Source organism: Pristiophorus japonicus, chromosome 5 (assembly GCF_044704955.1).
Source record: "Pristiophorus japonicus isolate sPriJap1 chromosome 5, sPriJap1.hap1, whole genome shotgun sequence".
In the NCBI taxonomy this organism is placed as follows: Eukaryota; Metazoa; Chordata; class Chondrichthyes; family Pristiophoridae; genus Pristiophorus; species Pristiophorus japonicus.
Window position 1 is genome coordinate 198238428 of NC_091981.1, and position 19942 is coordinate 198258369.

Consider the following 19942-nt stretch of genomic DNA (forward strand, 5'->3'; position numbering starts at 1 on the left):
TCAACAAGAGCAGACATTGACGTCGAAATTCAACACCGCATACAGTGTGCCAGTGCAGACTTCAGCCACCTGAGGAAAAGAGTGTTTGAAGACCAGGCCCTCAAATCTGCCACCAAGCTCATGGGCTACAGGGCTGTACGGCTCAGAGACATGAACAATGTACAGTAGACACCTCAAGTCGCTGGAGAAATACCACCAACGATGTCTCCACATGATCTTGCAAATTTCCTGGAAGGACAGATGCACCAACGTTAGCGTCCTCGACCAGGCCAACATCCCCAGCATTGAAGCACTGACCATACTTGATCAGCTCCGCTGGGCAGGCCACATTGTCCGCATGCCAGAAACGAGACTCCCAAAGCAAGTGCTCTACTTGGAACTCCTTCACGGCAAACGAGCCAAAGGTGGGCAGAAGAAACGTTACAAGGGCACCCTCAAAGCCTCCCTGATAAAGTGCAACATCCCCACTGACACCTGGGAGTCCCTGGTCCAAGACCGCCCGAAGTGGAGGAAGTGCATCCAGGAGGGCGCTGATCACCTCGAGTCTCATCGCCGAGAGCATGCAGAAATCAAGCACAGGCAGTGGAAAGTGTGTGCGGCAAACCAATCCCACCCACCCTTTCCCTCAATGACGATCTGTCCCACCTGTGACAGGGACTGTGGTTCTCGTATTAGACTGTTTAGCCACCTAAGGACTCATTTTTGGAGTGGAAGCAAGTCTTCCTTGATTCCGAGGGACTGCCAATGATGATGATGTCTGTCCATACCGCCAGTCTGTTTATCTCCTCCTGAAGTCTGTTACTATACTCCTTGCTACATTTTTGAGTTTTGTGTCATATACACTGAAATGATGCCCTATATGAGCCCAAATTTCCCCAGGAGTTGCTCCATTTTTTTTGGAGCAACTCGATTTTTTTGGAGTAACTTAAAAATTGCAATTCTCCCCATTTAGTTTGCTCCAGTGTAAGTGAGTTAGGTTTTTTTTAGTTTAGTTTTTTTCTCCAAAAGAGGGCGTTACCAGCCACTTACACCTGTTTTGGCCATTTAAGCAAATTTAGCCAGCTAAAAGTTACTCCAAACTAACTTAGGCCAGTGTATGAAGACACTTGTGTCCGCTCAGAAAAACCTTGCGGTGAATTAAGAAATCAGCGCAGGTAGCCAGAGATGTGCTGGGGGGGTGGGGGGGGGGGGTGCGGGGTGGAAGGGAAGTGAGAGGATTCTGCAAAGCACTAATTACCTTCACAACATCATCACAACATCACAACATCTTCATCACAATATCTTCAATAATAATGAAAAATAAATCAATTACTAAAAAATAAAAAGTCCTACATCGCCGACTGCAGCGCACCGGCAAGCCCTTCGGCCAGGGCTAGGGGCGGGAGACTCGTTACTGCTGCAGCACATCGAGGCTCTCCAACTCTCTGTCAAACCAACTAAAGGCTGCCCGGATGTGGGCTGAGTTGGCGGCTCTCCCCCTGATCCACGACCCGAAGCTGTCGGTGAACAAGGAGGGGAAGAGTGGCCAGAGAAGAAAATTAACGCTGTGCCCTTTCATTCTGCTGCTGGCTTTCCAGGGGGGAGGTGATGAAGTTGTTTGTCTCGGTGGCCATCCTCCGCTTCAGCCCCATTCACACCAATAACCAACTTCACGTCTCTGTGAACTGACTTGCTGCAGATATCCCATGTGGCAGCTTGGCAATTAGACCGAGGCACATCAGAGCTGCGATGAGTCTGACTGCCATTGGCAAAGCCATCCAAGTGATGAAGGTTGTCGGCAGCTCAGATCTGTCATGCATAAAGTCAGCCCCTTTGTAGGCTCTGCTTGAGCAGAGGGATATGTCGGATATTCCTGGGTAGCTCAAAACATGCAACTCCACAGCCACGGCCCTGCGGACACGGGCAGTCTGCGTTTGGTACAATTGAACCTGTTTCACATCCCTCGTTTGATCCTCATCTTAGGGAATGCAGTGGCCGCTGATGAGGGAGCCCATTCAACCAGGGCTAGGGGCAGCGTGCTTCGGGCCCCTCCCACACAGCCTGCAGAGCGTCGCTGAGATTCGGGCTGCGAGGAGCTACTGCACATGCGCGCACACTCTAGCGCGCATGTGCAGAGGTCCCGGCACTGTTTTCAGCACCGGGACCTGGCTGCGCTCCCCACTGGATGTGCTGCACCACGCCGAGGCCGAAGACGTGCTGAGGAGCAGGAAGAATTGGAAGGTAATTTTTCGGCGCCCTTTTTAGTTTAGAAAGTCGGCGCACCGTTTTACAGGGGGGCGGGGGGGAACTTGGGCCCTATAAACCCAAATCTGGGTCATTATATAAAATGATCCTAATGCTGTCCCCTGGCACACTTCCCTTCACTCTGAAAAACAACAGTTCACCACTGCCCTGCTTTCTGCTTCTTAGCCAATTACATATCCACACTGCCACTGCCTCTTTAATTCCATGGGATTCACTTTTGCTAACAAGTGGTACTTTATCAATTTTTTAAAAATTCATTCACAGCACGTGAGTGTCACAGAGCCAGCATTTTCCCATCCCTAATTGCCCTTGAGAAGGTGGTGGTGAGTCGTTAAGGCAGTTAAGAGTCAACCACATTGTTGTGGGTCTGGAATCACATGTGGGCTTGACTGCGTAAGGATGGCAGATTAGTGAACCAGATGGGTTTTTATGACAATCCAGTCGTTTTATCACCATTACTGATGCTACCTATTTATTGCATATTTATTTAATTAATTAACTGAATGTAAAATCCCCAGTTGCTGAGGTGGGATTTGAACTCATGTCTGTGGATCATTAGTCCAGGCCTCTGGATTACTCATCCAGCAACATAACCACTCTGCTACCATACCCCTATATGCTTTTTGCATATATTTAAAAATATTGTAAATACTAAACTAGTAAACTTTAGTGTCATCTGGCACTAAAGTCTGTTTGTTTAGCAGGGAAAAGTTTAAAATATTTGGATATAATTCATAGCTTAAAATATGGGGATAGAACTCCTGTTATGGCACAACATCCACTGTTTGTGGAGGGATGGGATGGATGGTCTTTTCCTGGTGCACTGATGAGCCGGTGGAATGGTGGGATTCAGGTTGGTGCCAGTGATTTTCCTGCTGTGGTGGGTTCCGAGTCTCGGCCGGGTCGTGGAGGTGGGGAAGAGAGGGCGGTTGGTGGGTGGTGGAGGGGTGGTTCAGCAGAGAAATAGGTGCATAACTCTAAGTTGAATAGTAGTTGGCTTTGAATGTACAGTAGTTCAGGGGAAGGAGCATGATGGGACGTTTTCTTCAACTCGGGGGAGATTGCTGGGTGGCGGGGGGGGGGGGGGGGTGGAGATTGCTGGGTGGGTGGGTGCAGGGGAGGGGGGGCGGGTAGGTCATTCCTGGCCATAGTTGATGGTGACATCCATCTGCGGCGGGGGAGGGGGGTAAAGCCGAGCATGGCGGCTCATAAGCCGGTGGAATGGGTTCAAGTCGTCATAACGCGTTTCAACGAGCAGAGGTCCGGTGAATGTTTGGTGCGGAGGTGCGGCGGGACATCGTGGTGCAGGTGCGGCGAGTGTTTTGTGGCGGAGGAGCACTGAGAGATTGTGGCAGTGGTGCAGCAAATAAGAGTACGGGGGCCCAGAAGAGCAGGGGGCCCAGCGGCAGCACAGGCCTGCCCACACTGTGATATGTGTGTGCACTAGGTCTGTGCAGCAGAGCAGGTCTCCAGTCGTCCTGGTAAAAAACCCTTGCCGCTGGATAAAGGCCTAGCTCTGTCAAGCCCGTGGCTGATGTGCAACGGTCACCACACGTTAAAAAAATCCACGTATCGGCATCTTCCACCCCCTCAATTGGAGTTCAGGACTGGAACATCGGGTCCTTCATCGAAACATCCGTGAACTCATGTGGAAGCAAGTCATCCTCGTTCAGGGGATCGCCTATGATATGCTTTTTGAAATGTTTTTTGAAAGTTTATGTGCACAAATCAACCACACTACCTTCATCGATCCTCTCCTTTAATTCAACAACAACAACTTGTATTTATATAGCACCTTTAATGTAGTGAAATGTCCCAAGGTACTTCACAGGATATTATAAGATAATTGGGCTGGATTTTCGGTTCTGATCATGTCGGGGTGGTAATGATGGCGGGGCGGTAAAGTTTGCGCCCGGGAACAGTTTGCGCCTCAGTCAGCAAAATTAATCAGCTGGGTCCTGAGTTTGGGGCGGAGCACGAAGGGAGGCATTACACACCTCTTTTAGGGGGCAAGGCCAGCTGAGCAACTGAAAATCCATTGCTAAAGAGCTGGCCTCGGAGTTCCCTAACAGAGGCTTCTGTGGAAAAGCCCCTAAAAACACTACAAACATTCCCAATATCTGAAACACCCCACAATAAGCCACATCACAAAAATAAAACAAAAAAAACCCAATCAAACTTAGCTCATTCACCAATTCCATTATTCACCGCTGCCAGGTGGACAGCTCTGACCACCTGGTTTTCCAGGCGGTCCCACCATGGCGCATTATGGGGGACTAGAGGCTGAGCGCAAAACAAATTTCACCACGCAGTCGAAACCGTCAGTGTTGCACACCAGCTCAACACTCCCGGGCAGTGCTGCTCTGCGCCCCGCAAAACCGGCAACAAATTTCCTGGCGGAGCTCAGGGAGCTGGTTGCCTGCCAGGAAACCATCCCTGCCGCCATTACCTCACCTCCAGGATGCGAACAGATGTGGCAAAATTGGGAAAATCCAACCTTTGACACCGAGCCACATAAGGAAAAATTAGGACAGGTGATCAAAAGCTTGGTCAAAGAGGTAGGTTTTAAGCAGCGTCTTGAAGAACGAAAGAGAGGTATCGAGACAGAGAGGTTTAGGCATGGAATTCTAGAACTTAGGGCCTAGGCAACAGAAGGCACGGTCACCAACGGTTGAGCGTATATACTTCATCGAAGAACTAAACCCAATTAGTCAATCACAATTTGTATTTAACAAATTCATGCTGGTTGTCATTTAATAACCCATATTTTTCAAAGTGACAATTAATTTTATCTCAGATTATTGGGGCCAAGTTTCGGTCTGAGTGGCTCCTGTTTTTTTGGAGCAACTGGTTTAGAATGGAGTATCTTAGAAATTTGAATTCTCGGCATTTAGTTTGCTCCAGTTTTGATCAGTTAGAACAGTTTCACTTTGGAACAGAATTTTTTTTTCCAAAAGGGGGCGTGTCCGGCCACTTACGCCTGTTTTCAAAGTTTAGGTAGTGTAAACTTACTCCAAACTAACTTAGAATGGAGTAAGTGAAGATTTTTGTACATTCGAAAAAACCTTGTCTACACTTTAGAAAATCAGGCGAAGGTTACAAATTAGACTTAGGGAATGGGGGGAGGTTTAAAGGGAAGTTTACAAACATTAAACACTTCAGTTTTACAAATAAAGAGCCATCATCAATAATAAATGATAAATCCATCAATAAATCAACCAATAAATCAATCTAAAAAATTAATAAAAAATTTTTAAAAATTAAAAAATTAATAAATAAAACATTTTCTACTTACCGACTGCAGCACTGGGAGTCCTCCAACAGCGTGCTGGGACGCCCCCCCCCAGTGTGTCTCTGTCAGTGTCTCTATCTCTCTGTCTGTCTGTGTGTGTGTCTCTCACTCTCTGTCTGTCAGTGACTGTGTTTCTGACGGCGAGGGGAGGGGGAGAAGGGGGATGGGGGGGAGAAGGGGAGGAAGGAGGAGGGAGGTAGAGGGGGGTGGGGTGGGAGTGGAGGTAGAGGGGGGTGGGGGTAGAGGGGGGATGGTGGTAGAGGGGGGTGGGGTGGGAGTGGAGGTAGAGGGGGGTGGGGGTAGAGGGGGGATGGTGGTAGAGGGGGGTGGGGTGGGGTGGGGGGTGGGGTGTGAGAGGAGGGGGATGTGGGGGGTGGGGTGGGAGAGGAGGAGGTGGGGGGGAAGGAGGGGGTGGGGGGTGAGGAGGGGGTGGGGGGAGGAGAAGGGGAGGAGAAGGGAGAGAGGATGGAGGGAGGGAAGGAGAGAGGATGGAGGGAGGGAAGGAGAGAGCATGGAGGGAGGAAGGGAAGGAGAGATGAGGGAAGGAGAGAGGATTGAAGGAGAGAGGAGGTAGGGAGTGAAGGAGAGAGGAGGGAGGGAGGGAAGGAGAGAGAAGGGAGGGAGGGAAGGAGAGAGAAGGGAGGGAGGGAAGGAGAGAGGGGGGGAAGGGAGAGAAGGTGGCTGAACGGCCAGGCCCAAGATGTCGGGCTGGATTTACAGGTAGGTGGCGTCGGGTCTCGGGGGGGGGGGGGGGCGGTCGCGGAGGTCCGGGGGGGGGGGGGAGAGTCGCGGAGGTCCGGAGGGGGGGGGGGGGGAGAGTCGTGGAGGTCCGGGGGGGGGAGTCGCGGAGGTCCGGGGGGGGGGGGGGAAGAGATAGTCACGGAGGTCTGGGGGGGGGGAGCAGAGGTCGGGACGCTGGGGGGTGGGGCGGGTCGCCGGGTGAGGCGGGGGGGGAGAGCGGGGGTCAGGTCGGGTCCGGTTGGGTGGGAGGAGCCTTATCCACGCAGCCCCACTGAGGCCATTCAGCCAGGGCTAGGGGCTGCGTGCTTCGGGCACCTCCCACAGTTTTGGGCGCCTGGAGCTACTGCAAATGCGCGCCCACTGTAGCGCGCATGTGCAGAGGTCCTGGCACTGTTTTCAGTGCAGCGACCTGGCTCCGCCCCCCCACAGCTCGTGCTGCACAGCGCCCAGCTGCAGAGGACCTGCACGGAGCTGGAGAATAGGTAAGGTTTTTTTAGGCGCACTTTCTGGTGCGTCAAACGGCGCGGCCCGAAACTTGGGCCCAGGGTCTCTAAAAGTTTCCCCATCACCAACGTTAGGCTGACTGGCTTGTAGTTGCCGGGTTTATCCAGGGGTGTAACTTTTGCAATCCTCCAGTCCTCTGGCACCACTCCCATATCTGAAGAGGATTGTAAGATATTGGGCAGAGCCTCTGCTATCTCCAGCCTAGGATGAATTCCATCCAAACTGGGTGACTTTTCTACCGGAGAGATTTTTATATGTATCCGAACACAGGATATTACATTTCGACTGTTTTATTCGAACCAAAAAAATGTTCAGCCTTTCCGGTACACAAAAAAAATGATATTTGAATTAAAAGTAGCTTTTATAATACAGTGTTTCACCTATTTACTTTTAGCACTGTTATTTAGATGGTGCCTGCTGGATTGAGGCAGAAAACTGATTCAGTTCTTTCATCCAGGCTCCATGTAAATCAAACATAAATGAAAGGCACAAATTGCATATCAAATGAAATTAAAACGTTCCAACACATAGAGTAAATATACTGCAAACCTTTCCATTATTGCTACTCACTTAGAAATTATTGGTTTCAATTCAACAAAAGGCATTAATGTTTAACAGCTCCAATTCTCACCACCACTTATATTTTAGGTTAGATATAAATCTATTATATTTATTCTCTGAACATCTTTTGAGTAGAAAACTACAATGCTACCATGACAAACAAACCTCTACATATAACAGCAGGATATGATTAAAAATGCAATATCTAGAAGTCATGGTATTGTCAGTACTTTCTTCACAGAAGGAAGCTTCCAAAATTCTTTAAACTATCAGTACCAGAAAGCTTTGTAACTCAATTGGTGGAAGCATTTAGGCTGAAACCTGACAACAGCAGATTTGAGTCTTTGAGCTGCTTGTTACTTACATCAGTTGTCACAAATGGGATAACTCTTGAATGTTCAGGCCATTGTGCGAGGCAGGATACCTGTATTTAGCACAGTAGGCAACTGCTGACAAAGGTAAAAATGGGATAGTTCACACATCACATTGCAAATGTAGCTCCTATTATGCCTAGTTTTTTTTACAAATACAAGCATGTCGCTGCAGTGCAGTCATCCATTTTCCCTTTGATGAGCTTATGATGTTGTCATGCCAGCAGCACATACAACTTGCAAGGACCTCTAAAATTTTGCCAAAGGGAAGAGGAACCCTTATAAAGTAGCTGGTTCTTTTCTCTTTCATTCCAGCTAGTAGCCTCTGAATTTAAAATATAATTAAAAATATACATGAAAGGAGACTAATTTGTTGCACTGAACAGTGAGATCCCTTTGCTGATACACTCTGAGCAAAGAAAAATGTTGGAGAATATGGCTGGAAGCATGTTGCAAACCCCAAAGGAGCCTGAATGACGACATGAACCACAAAAGATAAAATTGAGGCAGTTTATCAAGTAGCTCACTCTGAGATCTGTAGCTCTCTGCATTATTATACATCAATGATTTCAAAGCTGTTGCTCAACACTCCCACTGCTGATCCAGCTTTAAAACTTAATCCAGCTAAATGTAAGTAAAACTGAAGAGATCCTCTGCCTGCTGTACTTTTGACTCAACTCTATGAACCTCCCCAGCTGGATTGCCATAAATGTTCAGGTTTTTATGCTGTTCACTCAGGCTAAGTGTCAAGGGTCACTCCTATAAGTGGACCTCATGCTCCCTGTGATCCAGAATGCGCCTTTTTCAGCCCAATGTCTGGTTAACTGAGAGAATGACTTATGGTTAATAGAAAACCTTCACTCCTGGCTATTGAAAAATACCATGTGCAATCTTCTTGTTTTAGAGAAAGTGCACTGAAAAGTACATTGTATTAAGGCTTCAGACCATTTAACTCATTACTTTATACAAAATATTTGAATAAACACTTTACAGTTTCCACAGGGAGAACTATTAATTTCCCAGAACTACGTGTTATGAGAAACAATAAACACAATCATTCTAACTCCCCAAATATCACCTTCAGAAGCTGAGCTCATTCACACTTTTAAAACATAATTTCTTGCTGTTGCTGTTAAAAACACCAACAACTGAATGTCACAGAGCAGAGATACAGACTGACAGACTCAGTGGACTCAGTGGACTACCCCTCATTAAATCGATGAGATTGGGGCTCGTGCACTGTCTGTTAATTACAGCTACTACCCTGAGGTGAACAGATATTCTTCGTTGAATGAGCAATAAGCTCACGCACATTTGCCTTAGCTAAGCCTACCACTGTGTGAATCAAATAGATCACCACCTGTCCTCTCCGGTGTGGCAAGGAGTGATCTTCTCACAATAGCCTGAAATATTTGAGGTTGTACATAATGACGCTATCCCTGTACAGTATATTAATTCACACTTAATCTTCATTGTTAACCTAAACAAACTTTCAGACTATTGGATCATTGTGGAAACCAAAACTGTACGCAGTATTCCAGGTGTGGCTTCACCAATACCCTGTATAACTGTAGCAAGACTTCCTTGCTTTTATACTCCATCCCCATTGCAATAAAGGCCAAGATTCCATTGGCCTTCCTGATCACTTGCTGTACCTGCATACTAACCTTTTGTGTTTCATGCACAAGGACCCCCAGGTCCTGCTGTACTGCAGCACTTTGCAATTTTTCTCCATTTGACTAATAACTTGCTCTTCGATTTTTTTTTGCCAAATTGCATAACCTCACATTTTCCAACATTATACTCCATCTGCCAAATTTTTGCCCACTAACTTAGCCTGTCTATGTCCTTTTGCAGGTTTTTTGTGTCCTCCTCACACATTGCTTTTCCTCCCATCTTTGTATTGTCAGCAAACTTGGCTACGTTATACTCGGTCCCTTCATCCAAGTTGTTAATATAGATTGTAAATAGTTGGGGCCCAGCACTGATTCCTGCGGCATCCCATTAGTTACTGATTGCCAAGCCAAGAATGAACCATTCATCCCGACTCTCTGTTTTCTGTTAGTTAGCCAATCCTCTATCCATGCTAATATATTACCTCCAACTCCATGAACTTTAATCTTGTGCAGTAACCTTTTATGTGGCACTTTGTCAAATGTCTTCTGGAAGTCCAAATAAACCACATCCACTGGTTCCCCTTTATCCACCCTGTTCATTACATCCTCAAAGAATTCCAGCAAATTTGTCAAACATGACTTCCCCTTCATAAATCCATGCTGACTCTGTCTGACTGAATTATGCTTTTCCAAATGTCCTGCTACTGCTTCTTTAATAATGGATTCCAACATTTTCCCAACCACAGATGTTAGGTCATCTGGTCAAAAGTTTCCTGCTTCTTGCCGACCTCTTTTTTTAAATAGGGGCGTTACATTTGCAGTTTTCCAATCTGCTGGGACCTCCCCAGAATCCAGGGAATTTTGGTAAATTACAACCAATGCTTCCAGTATCCCTGCCACTAAGACCCTAGGATGTAAGCCATCAGGTCCAGGGGATTTATCCGCCTTTAGTCCCATTATCTTACTGAGTACCACCTCCTTAGTGATTGTGGCTGTGTTAAGTTCCTCCCCCGCCCCACCCCTATAGCCCCTTGACTATCCACTGTTGGGATATTTTTAGTGTCCTCTACCGTAAAGACTGATACAAAATATTTGTTCAGAGCTGCTGCCCTCTCCATGTTCTCCTTCACAAATTCCCGATCTTGTTCTCTAAGGCACTTTAGCCACTCTTTTCCTTTATTTATACCGATGGAAACTCTTGCTATCTGTATTCATATTTTGTGCTAGTTTATTTTCATAGTCAATCTTCTCTTTCTTTATCATTTTTTTAGTCATTTTTTGCTGGCTTTTAAAAAGCTTCCCAATCTTCTGTCCTCCCACTAGTTTTGGCCACTTTGTAGGCTCTTGTTTTTAATGGGATACCCTCCCTTATTTCTTTAGTGAGCCACAAATGGCTGTCTTTTCTTTTACACTGTTGTAGGTTAAGAAATTTTAGCCACTCTTTTCCTTTATTTATACCGATAGAAACTCTTGCTATCTGTATTCATATTTTGTGCTAGTTTATTTTCATAGTCAATCTTCTCTTTCTTTATCATTTTTTCAGTCATTTTTTGCTGGCTTTTAAAAGCTTCCCAATCTTCTGTCCTCCCACTAGTTTTGGCCACTTTGTAGGCTCTTGTTTTTAATGGGATACCCTCCCTTAATTTCTTTAGTGAGCCACAAATGGCTGTCTTTTCTTTTACACTGTTGTAGGTTAAGAAATTATGGGAATTATATGTTAAACTATGATAGAAAAATGAATCTTAGATTTTGAAGGAATACAGAGAACAGTTTATGAGTTTAACTCTTAAAGAATGTGGAGCACGCTGAGAAGAGCCTATAAAATCAAACCTGTAGAAACAAATATTCGGAGAGGCAGAGATAACACGTTCAAAAAAGTCAAAAGGAGAACCAAATGCTCGGGAATCAGCTTACACAGCAGGCAGTATGATAAGGGTTAAACCAATGTTTAACTGAAGTAAAATTCCCGTCTTTCATGTTAACGAATGTTAACAAATGTTTCTGTGCTGAGATCGAACTGAATTCCCGTCTTTCAAGTCAACAAATGTTTCTGTGCTTTGTGACATGAATGTTTTCTTTGACCAAACCAAATGCGGTAACAAATTCCGTTAATTATCTTTGCCTTACAACTGTGTTATTTGTGGCAGTTAAATTGTCATTTCAAACATAGAAACATTGAAACATAGAAACATAGAAAATAGGTGCAGGAGTAGGCCATTCGGCTCTTCGAGCCTGTAACACCATTCAATAAGATCATGGCTGATCATTCCCTCAGTACCCCTTTCCTGCTTTCCTTCCATACCCCTTGATCCCCTTAACCGTAAGGGCCATATCTAACGACCTCTTGAATATATCCAATGAACTGGCATCAACAATTCTCTGCGGTCGGGAATTCCACATGTTAACAACTCTCTGAGTGAAGAAGTTTCTCCTCATCTCAGTCCTAAATGGCCTCCCCCTTATGCTAAGACTGTGTCCCCTGGTTCTGGACTACCCCAACATTGGGAAAATTCTACTCGCATCTAACCTGGCCTGTCCCATCAGAATCTTATATGTTTCTCTGAGATCCCCTCTCATCCTTCTAAACTCCAATGTATAAAGGCCCAGTTGATCCAGTCTCTCCTCATATGTCAGTCCAGCCATCCCGGGAATCAGTCTGGTGAACCTTCGCTGCACTCCCTCAATAACAAGAACATCCTTCCTCAGATTAAGAGACCAAAATTGCACACAATATTCCAGATGAGACCTCACCAACGCCCTGTACAACTGCAGTTAGACCTCCCTGCTCCTATACTCAAATCCCCGAGCTATGAAGGCCAACATACCATTTGCCTTCTTCACCGCCTGCTGTACCTGTGTGCCAACTTTCAATGACTGATGAACCATGACACCCAGTTCTCATTGCACCTCCTCTTTTCCTAATCTGCCGCCATTCAGCTAATATTCTGTCTTTGCGTTTTTGCCCCCAAAGTGGATAACCTCACATATATCTACATTATACTGTATCTGCCATGCATTAGTCCACTCACCTAACCTGTCCAAGTCACCCTGCACCTCTTAGCGTCCCCCTCACAGCTCACACTGCCACTCAGCTTAGTGTCATCTGCAAACTTGGAAATATTACACTCAATTCCTTCATCTAAATCATTGATGTATATTGTAAAGAGCTGAATTCCCCACCACTGAACCCTGTGGCACCTCACAAATCACTGCCGGCCATTCTGAAAAGGACCCGTTTATCCCGACTCTCTGCTTCCTGTCTGCCAACCAGTTCTCTATCCACATCAGTATATTACCCCCAATACCATGTGCTTTGATTTTGCACACCAATCTCTTGTGTGGGACCTTGTCAAAAGCCTTTTGAAAGTCCAAATACACCACATGCACTGGTTCTCCCTTGTCCACTCTACCAGTTACATCCTCAAAAAATTTGAGAAGGTTTGTCAAGCATGATTTCCCTTTCATAAATCCATGCTGACTTGGACTGATCCTATCACTGCTTTCCAAATGCACTGCTATTTCATCCTTAATAATTGATTCCAACATTTTCCCCACTACTGATGTCAGGCTAACCGGTCTATAATTACACGCTTTCTCTCTCCCTCCCTTTTTAAAAAGTAGTGTTACATTAGCTACCCTCCAGTCCATAGGAACTGATCCAGAGTTGATAGACTGTTGGAAAATGATCACCAATGCATCCACTATTTCTAGGGCCACTTCCTTAAATACTCTGGGATGCAGACTATCAGGCTCTGGGGATTTATCAGCCTTCAATCCCATCAATTTCCCGAATACAATTTCCTGCCTAACAAAGATATCCTTCAGTTCCTCCTTCTCATGAGACCCTCGGTCCCCTAGTACTTCCGGAAAGTTATTTGTGTCTTCCTTCGTGAAGACAGAACCAAAGTATTTGTTCAATTGGTCTGCCATTTCTTTGTTTCCCCATTATAAATTCACCTGAATCCGACTGCAAGGAACCTACGTTTGTCTTCACTAATCTTTTTCTCTTCACATATCTATCGAAGCTTTTGCAGTCAGTTTTTATGTTCCCGGCAAGCTTCTTCTCGTACTCTATTTTCCCCCTCTTAATTAAACCCTTTGTCCTCTTCTGCTGAATTCTAAATTTCTCCTAGTCCTCAGGTTTGCTGCTTTTTCTGGCCAATTTATATGCCTCTTCCTTGGATTTAACACTATCCTTACTTTCCCTTGTTAGCCATGGTTGAGCCACCTTCCCCGTTTTATTTTTACTCCAGACAGAGATGTACAATTGCGGAAGTTCATCCCTGTGATCTTTAAATGTTTGCCATTGCGTATCTACCGTCAACCCTTTAAGTATCATTTGCCAGTCTATTCTAGCCAATTCACGCCTCAAACCATCGAAGTTACCTTTCCTTAAGTTCAGGACGTTAGTTTCTGAATTAACTGTGTCACTCTCCATCTTAATAAAGAATTCTACCATGTTATGGTCACTCTTCCCCAAGGGGCCTTGCACAACAAGATTGCTAATTAGTCCTTTCTCATTACACATCACCCAGTCCAGGATGGCCAGCTCCCTAGTTGGTTCCTCGACATGTTGGTCTGGAAAACCATCCCTCATACACTCCAGGAAATCTTCCTCTACCGCATTGCTACCAGTTTGGTTAGCCCAATCAATATGTAGATTAAAGTCACCCATGATAACTGCTGTACCTTTATGGCATGCATCCCTAATTTCTCGTTTGTTGCTGTCCCCCAACCTCACTACTACTGTTTGGTGGTCTGTACACAAATCCCACTAGCGTTTTCTGCCCTTTGGTATTCCGTAGCTCCACCCATACCGATTCCACATCATCCAAGCTGATGTCCTTTCTTACTATTGCATTAATTTCCTCTTTAACCAGCAATGCCACCCCGCCTCCTTTTCCTTTCTGTCTATCCTTCCTAAATGTTGAATACCCCTGGATGTTGAGTTCCCAACTTTGGTCATCCTGGAGTCATGTCTCCGTGATGCCAATTACATCATACCCGTTAACTGATATCTGCGTAGTTAATTCGTCTGCCTTCTTCCGAATACTCCTCGCATTGAGGCCCAGAGCCTTCAGGCTTGTCTTTCAAACATACTTTGCCCCCTTAGAATTTTGCTATAATGTTGCCCTTTTTGCTTTTTGCCTTCGGTTTCTCTGTCCTCCACTTTTACTTTTCTTCTTTCTAACTTTTGCTTCTGCCCCCATTCTACTTCCCTCTGTCTCCCTGCATAGGTTCCCATCCCCCTGCCATATTAGTTTAACTCCTCCCCAATAGCACTAGCAAACACTCCTCCTAGGACATTGGTTCGGTCCTGCCCAGGTGCAGACCGTCCGGTTTATACTGGTCCCACCTCCCCCAGAACCAGTTCCAATGTCCCAGGAATTTGAATCCCTCCCAGGAATTTGAATCTCTCAAGGATTGTAGAGACATCTGTGTTATTGTCACAGGTAGCATTCTCGAACAATGTCACTTGAAAAGATTTGTTATAGACCGGCCCGTGAGACTTTTGGGTTTTTGAAGAGTCTGTCTTGGGAACTAAGAACAGACCTTCCCTTGCATTTGCCGGAATAAATCATTTCAAACCTCTCTCTTTCATTCTGTCTACTTCGAGAGCGTCGATCCATTATCTCAGTGGATCCACTCGGGCGAAAGGGAGATTTCTCCTCAACAACACCCTTTCCTCTTCACTGGTATATATTTTTCTTGAGAGTTATGAAATATCTCCTTAAATGTGCACCACTGTTCATCAACCGTCCTACACTTTAATCTATTTTCCCAGTCCACTTTAGCCAACTCTGCCCTCATACCTTTGTAGTCTTCTTTATTTAAGCTTAGTACGTTGTGTTGAGATCCAACTTTCTCGCCCTCCATCTGAATTTGAAATTCAACCATGCTATGTTCATTCATTCCAAGGGGATCCTTTACTAGGAGATTGTTTAGTAATCCTGTCTCATTACACAGGAGCAGAGCTAAGATAGCCCACACCCTGGTTGGTTCCGTTATATACTACTCAAGGAACCCGTCCCTTATGCACTCTATGAACTCTTCCTCAAGGCTACCCTGGCTAATTTGCTTTGTCCAATTAATATGGAGTTTAAAATCACCCATGATTATTGCTGTTCCCTTTTTACAAGCCCCCACTATTTCTTGGTTCATACTCCAACCAACAAAGTTGCTACTGTTAGTGGGCTCATAGACTACATCCACCAGTGTCCTTTTTCCCTTATTATTCCTTATCTCCAGCCAAACTGTTTCAACAACCTGATCATTTGAGCCAATATTGTTTCTCACTTTTGCAGTGAGTCCATCCTTTATCAACAGAGCTACCCCACCTCCTTTTCCTTTCTTTCTGTCTGTCCTTCCGAATTGTCAAGTACCCCTGAATATTTAGTTCCCAGTCTTCGTCACCTTGCAACCACGTCTCTGTTATGGCTACCAGATCATACCCATGTGTAATTATTTGTGCCAACAGCTCATCTAATTTTTTACAAATGTTGTGTGCATTCAGATAAAGAGCTTTTAAATGTGTTTTCTTACCATTTTCTCCTGCTATGGCCCCAGTTTCTGATACATTCTTATGGTTGTAGATTCTGACTCTTCCTATCACAGTCTGATTTTCATTCCCCCCAGTGCTTCCCTGCTCTATTGCCTTCACCTTGTTCTTTGAGCTTTTAGGTTTCTGCTCACCTGAACCCTCCACCCTTCTAATTAAGTTACAGCTTTCTCTGCAGCCCTAGTTATTCAGTTTGCCAGGACCCTAGCCCCAACACGTTCCAAGTGGAGTCCGTCCCGACAGAACAGCTCCGTCTTAGCCCAGTACTGGTGCCAGTGCCGCAGGAACCAAAATCCATTTCTCCCACACCAGTCTTTGAGTGACAAGTTTAGCTCTCTGATCTTATTTAACCGATGTAAATCTCCTTGTTGCTAAGTGATTATCTGTTGTTTTTAAGTTAAGACTTGAACCTTGTTTATGTATTTCATGTGCAATGCTAAGGTAGGATTTGAAGTTAGCTGAACAGAACAGCTTGTGAAGATAATGGATTGAAGTTGGGTGAGTAACAGTAAACACAAGGCAGTTTGCTGTGTCATAAAGGAGGTAATGACCAATTGAAGTGAGAAAGCTCTGCTTTGAGCCTCATTGTTCAAAGGTAGAGGACTAAGCCTTGTATTAATTGTAGCCGAGAGAATAGGGTTGAAGAGAGATGAAATGAATTCCACAGGAAGGCATCTTCGGAAAAGTATAAACAACAAGATATGTGGCCAAAATCATGAGACATCTTTTGAGCGGGTTTTGTTTCGACAATGAAGACAAAGAATTTGAAGTCCCATTGGATATTAAGATTTATGGGGAACTTCTGTCGGTCAAAAGATATTGTCAATATTCCGGATCAGGCCCACCCCTAAAAATAGAATAAAAGTGACCTCCTGTGTGTTACGTATGAAGAAAGAGTCTGACTGGATACTGTGAGCTCAAAGTAAAGTGTGACCGTAATCTTTTATTGCAGGTCTCCAGAGTGCCTCTCCAGCCTGTGAGACCTCCTTAAGTACCTGTGCTCCCAAGAGATTATGGGATCCCTTGGGACTCCAGGGGATGAACCCTCTGGTGGCTGTACAAGGTAAATACAAGTTTACATATATAACACTCCCTGCCCCAAAGTCAACAGTGTAACTATTTACGAGGTGAGACGATCTGGGGCCCTTCTTTGCCTGGTTGATCGTCTCGGTGCAGATGCTGGTATTGGTGAACCGTCTGTTGGATCCTCGCTGGACTGCTGTGCAGCTGGCCTTGCTAAGCTGCCTGGTGTGGTGAGTCCTGCTGGACTGTTACGGATGGTGCGTTCTGCTTCGTGGCCAACTGAGGTGTCGGTTGCCACTGGTGTGTATGTTGGGGGTGTCAAAGAAGGTAGGGTCCAAGGTGGGTTGCTCAGGATAGTCCGAGAATCTAAGTTTGATTTGGTCTAAGTGTTTCCGGTGAATGAGCCCATTTGAAAGTTTGACCTGAAACACCCTGCTCCCCTCTTTGGCTACAACAGTGCCGGGAAGCCACTTGGGACCTTGTCCATAATTCAATACAAATACAGGATCATTGATTTCAATTTCACGTGATACATTTGCGCTATCATGATATGTACTTTGTTGAAGCCGCCTGCTCACTACCTGTTCATGTAGATCAGGGTGAACTAATGAGAGCCTTGTTTTAAGTGTCCTTTTCATGAGCAGTTCAGCAGGTGGAATCCCAATGAGCGAGTGGGGTCTCGTGCGGTAACTAAGCAGGACTCAGGATAGGCGAGTCTGCAGTGATCCTTCAGTTACTCTCTTCAAGCCCTGCTTGATGGTTTGCACTGCTCTCACTGCCTGACCATTGGATGCTAGTTTGAACGGGGCAGATGTGACATGTTTGATCCCGTTGCGGGTCATAAATTCTTTGAACTCGGCAGTGGTAAAACATGGCCCATTGTCGCTCACAAGGACATCGGGTAGACCGTGCATGGCAAACATGGCCCGCAGGCTTTCAGTGGTGGCAGCGGATGTGCTTGCCGACATTATCTCACGTTCAATACATTTGGAGTACGCATCTACAACCACAAACATAGAAACATAAAAAATAGGTGAAGGAGTAGGCCATTCAGCCCTTCGAGCATGTACCGCCATTCAATAAGATCGTTGCTGATCATTCCCTCAGTACCCCTTTCCTGCTTTCTCTCCATACCTCTTGATCCTCTTAGCCGTAAGGGCCATATCTAACTCCCTCTTGAATATATCCAATGAACTGGCATCAACAACTCTCTGGCGCAGGGAATTCCATAGGTGAACAACTCTCAGTGAAGAAATTTCTCCTCATCTCAGTCCTAAATGGCCTACCCCTTATCCTAACACTGTGTCCCCTGGTTCTGGACTTCCCCAACATCGGGAACATTCTTCCCTCATCTAACCTGTCCAGTCCCGTCAGAATCTTATACGTTTCTATGAGATCCCCTCTCATCCTTTTAAATTCCAGTGAATAAAGGCCCAGTTGATCCAGTCTCTCCTCATATGACAATCCAGCCATCCCGGGAATCAGTCTGGTGAACCTTCGCTGCACTCCCTCAATAGCAAGAATGTCCTTCCTCAGATTAGGAGACAATTTGTTTGAGCATAATAATTTTCTAGCTTTTACAAAGGCATTTTCTTGGCTTTTGTCCCATAACCATTCGTCTCTTTTACACAGTAAAGCGTGCAATGGTTCTAAGTGTGCTGAGACCCGGTAAGAAGTTACCAAAATAGTTCAGCTGTCCTAGAAAAGACCGCAGCTCCATCACGTTCTGTGGCCTCGGTGCGTTCTCGATTGCCTCTGTCTTGAAATCGGTGGGCCTGATGCCGTCCACCGTGATTCTTCTCCCCAGGAACTCCACTTCAGGCGCCAGGAAAACACACTTTGAGCATTTTAGCCTGAGCCCCACGCAGTTGAGTCGACTAAGAACCTCCTCCAGGTTCTGCAGATGCTCGCTTGTGTCCCGACCTGTAAACAAGATGTCGTCCTGGAAGACCACGGGATCGACTTCAGTAAGCTTTCCACCTTTCTCTGGAAAATTGCTGCCGCTGATAGAATTCCAAACGGCCATCTGTTACAAATGAAGAGACCTTTGTGTGTGTTGATGCAGGTGAGGGCCTTCAATGATTCCTCCAGCTCCTGCGTCATGTAGGCTGAGGTCAAGTCCAGCTTCGTGAACATCTTTCCTCCCGCCAGCGTAGCAAAAAGGTCGGCGGCCTTTGGTAGTGGGTATTGGTCCTGCAGGGAGAAACGATTGATAGTTACTTTGCAATCACCACAGATTCTGACTGTGCCGTCTCCCTTGAGGACAGGAATGATCGGACTGGCCCACTCATTGAATTCGATCAGCGAAATGATGCCCTCTCGTTGCAGCTGGTCTAGCTCGATCTCTATCCTTTCTCTCGTCATGTACAGTACTGCTCTCACCTTGTGATGGATGGGTCACGCCCCTGGAATTAAGTGGATCTGCACTTGTGTAAATTCTTAGTTTTGTGCGAATTGGAGTTAAGACTGGCCTTCAGGCCTTGCTGCACCACAATTTTTCAAAAGTCTTTTTGCTCATAATGGCTCATGCCCGTGTCCAACTCCATTGACACCGGGAGTCCATTTAGTTCTACCTTCAGCATTATCGGGGGACACTTAGTGGTAAATGTATGCACCCCAGATACCTCTGCCTCCGTGGTCTGAGGCTCTGGTTTGTCATGATCTGTCGTGGATCTGTCCTCCTCTTCAACATGGTGGTTTGCAGGATTAACAGGATTAGCAGCTCACCTGCACATACGTTGGAGGTGTCCCATTGTTCCACAGCCCTTGCAAACGTACCCTTTGAAGCGGCATGAATGGAAACGATTATCACCCCCGCAGCGTCAACAAGGTGTTAATGGCCTTGCATTCATCACCCTTGATGGTGGACTCGGAGACATCTGCGGACGTACAGCTGCAGGCACGTGGGGCCTGCCCTGTACGTTGCGACTTGAAAACAACATCACTTTGTTTATAGTATTTGCAGCAGCACTTGTGTGCGGAGAGATTTGCTTTGTATTGTCATGGTGGCAATGAACGCCTGGGCTATCGC

At 45.9% G+C, this 19942-nt stretch overlaps 1 protein-coding gene across 4 annotated transcripts in view; it reads right to left on the minus strand.

The window, feature by feature from the left end:
- LOC139264555 (contactin-associated protein-like 2) overlaps positions 1-19942 on the minus strand; it is a 2534539-nt gene that overhangs the window by 2426474 nt on the left and 88123 nt on the right. Inside the window, exon 2 of one of the 4 annotated variants that reach the window (XM_070881199.1) lies at positions 7707-7788. The exons of 2 other annotated variants lie outside the window; for them this stretch is intronic. The gene's annotated coding sequence lies outside the window, so the exon portion shown is untranslated. Of the gene's footprint in view, positions 1-7706; positions 7792-19942 lie in introns of all 4 variants that reach the window. One more of the 4 variants, XM_070881195.1, reaches the window with a different exon arrangement.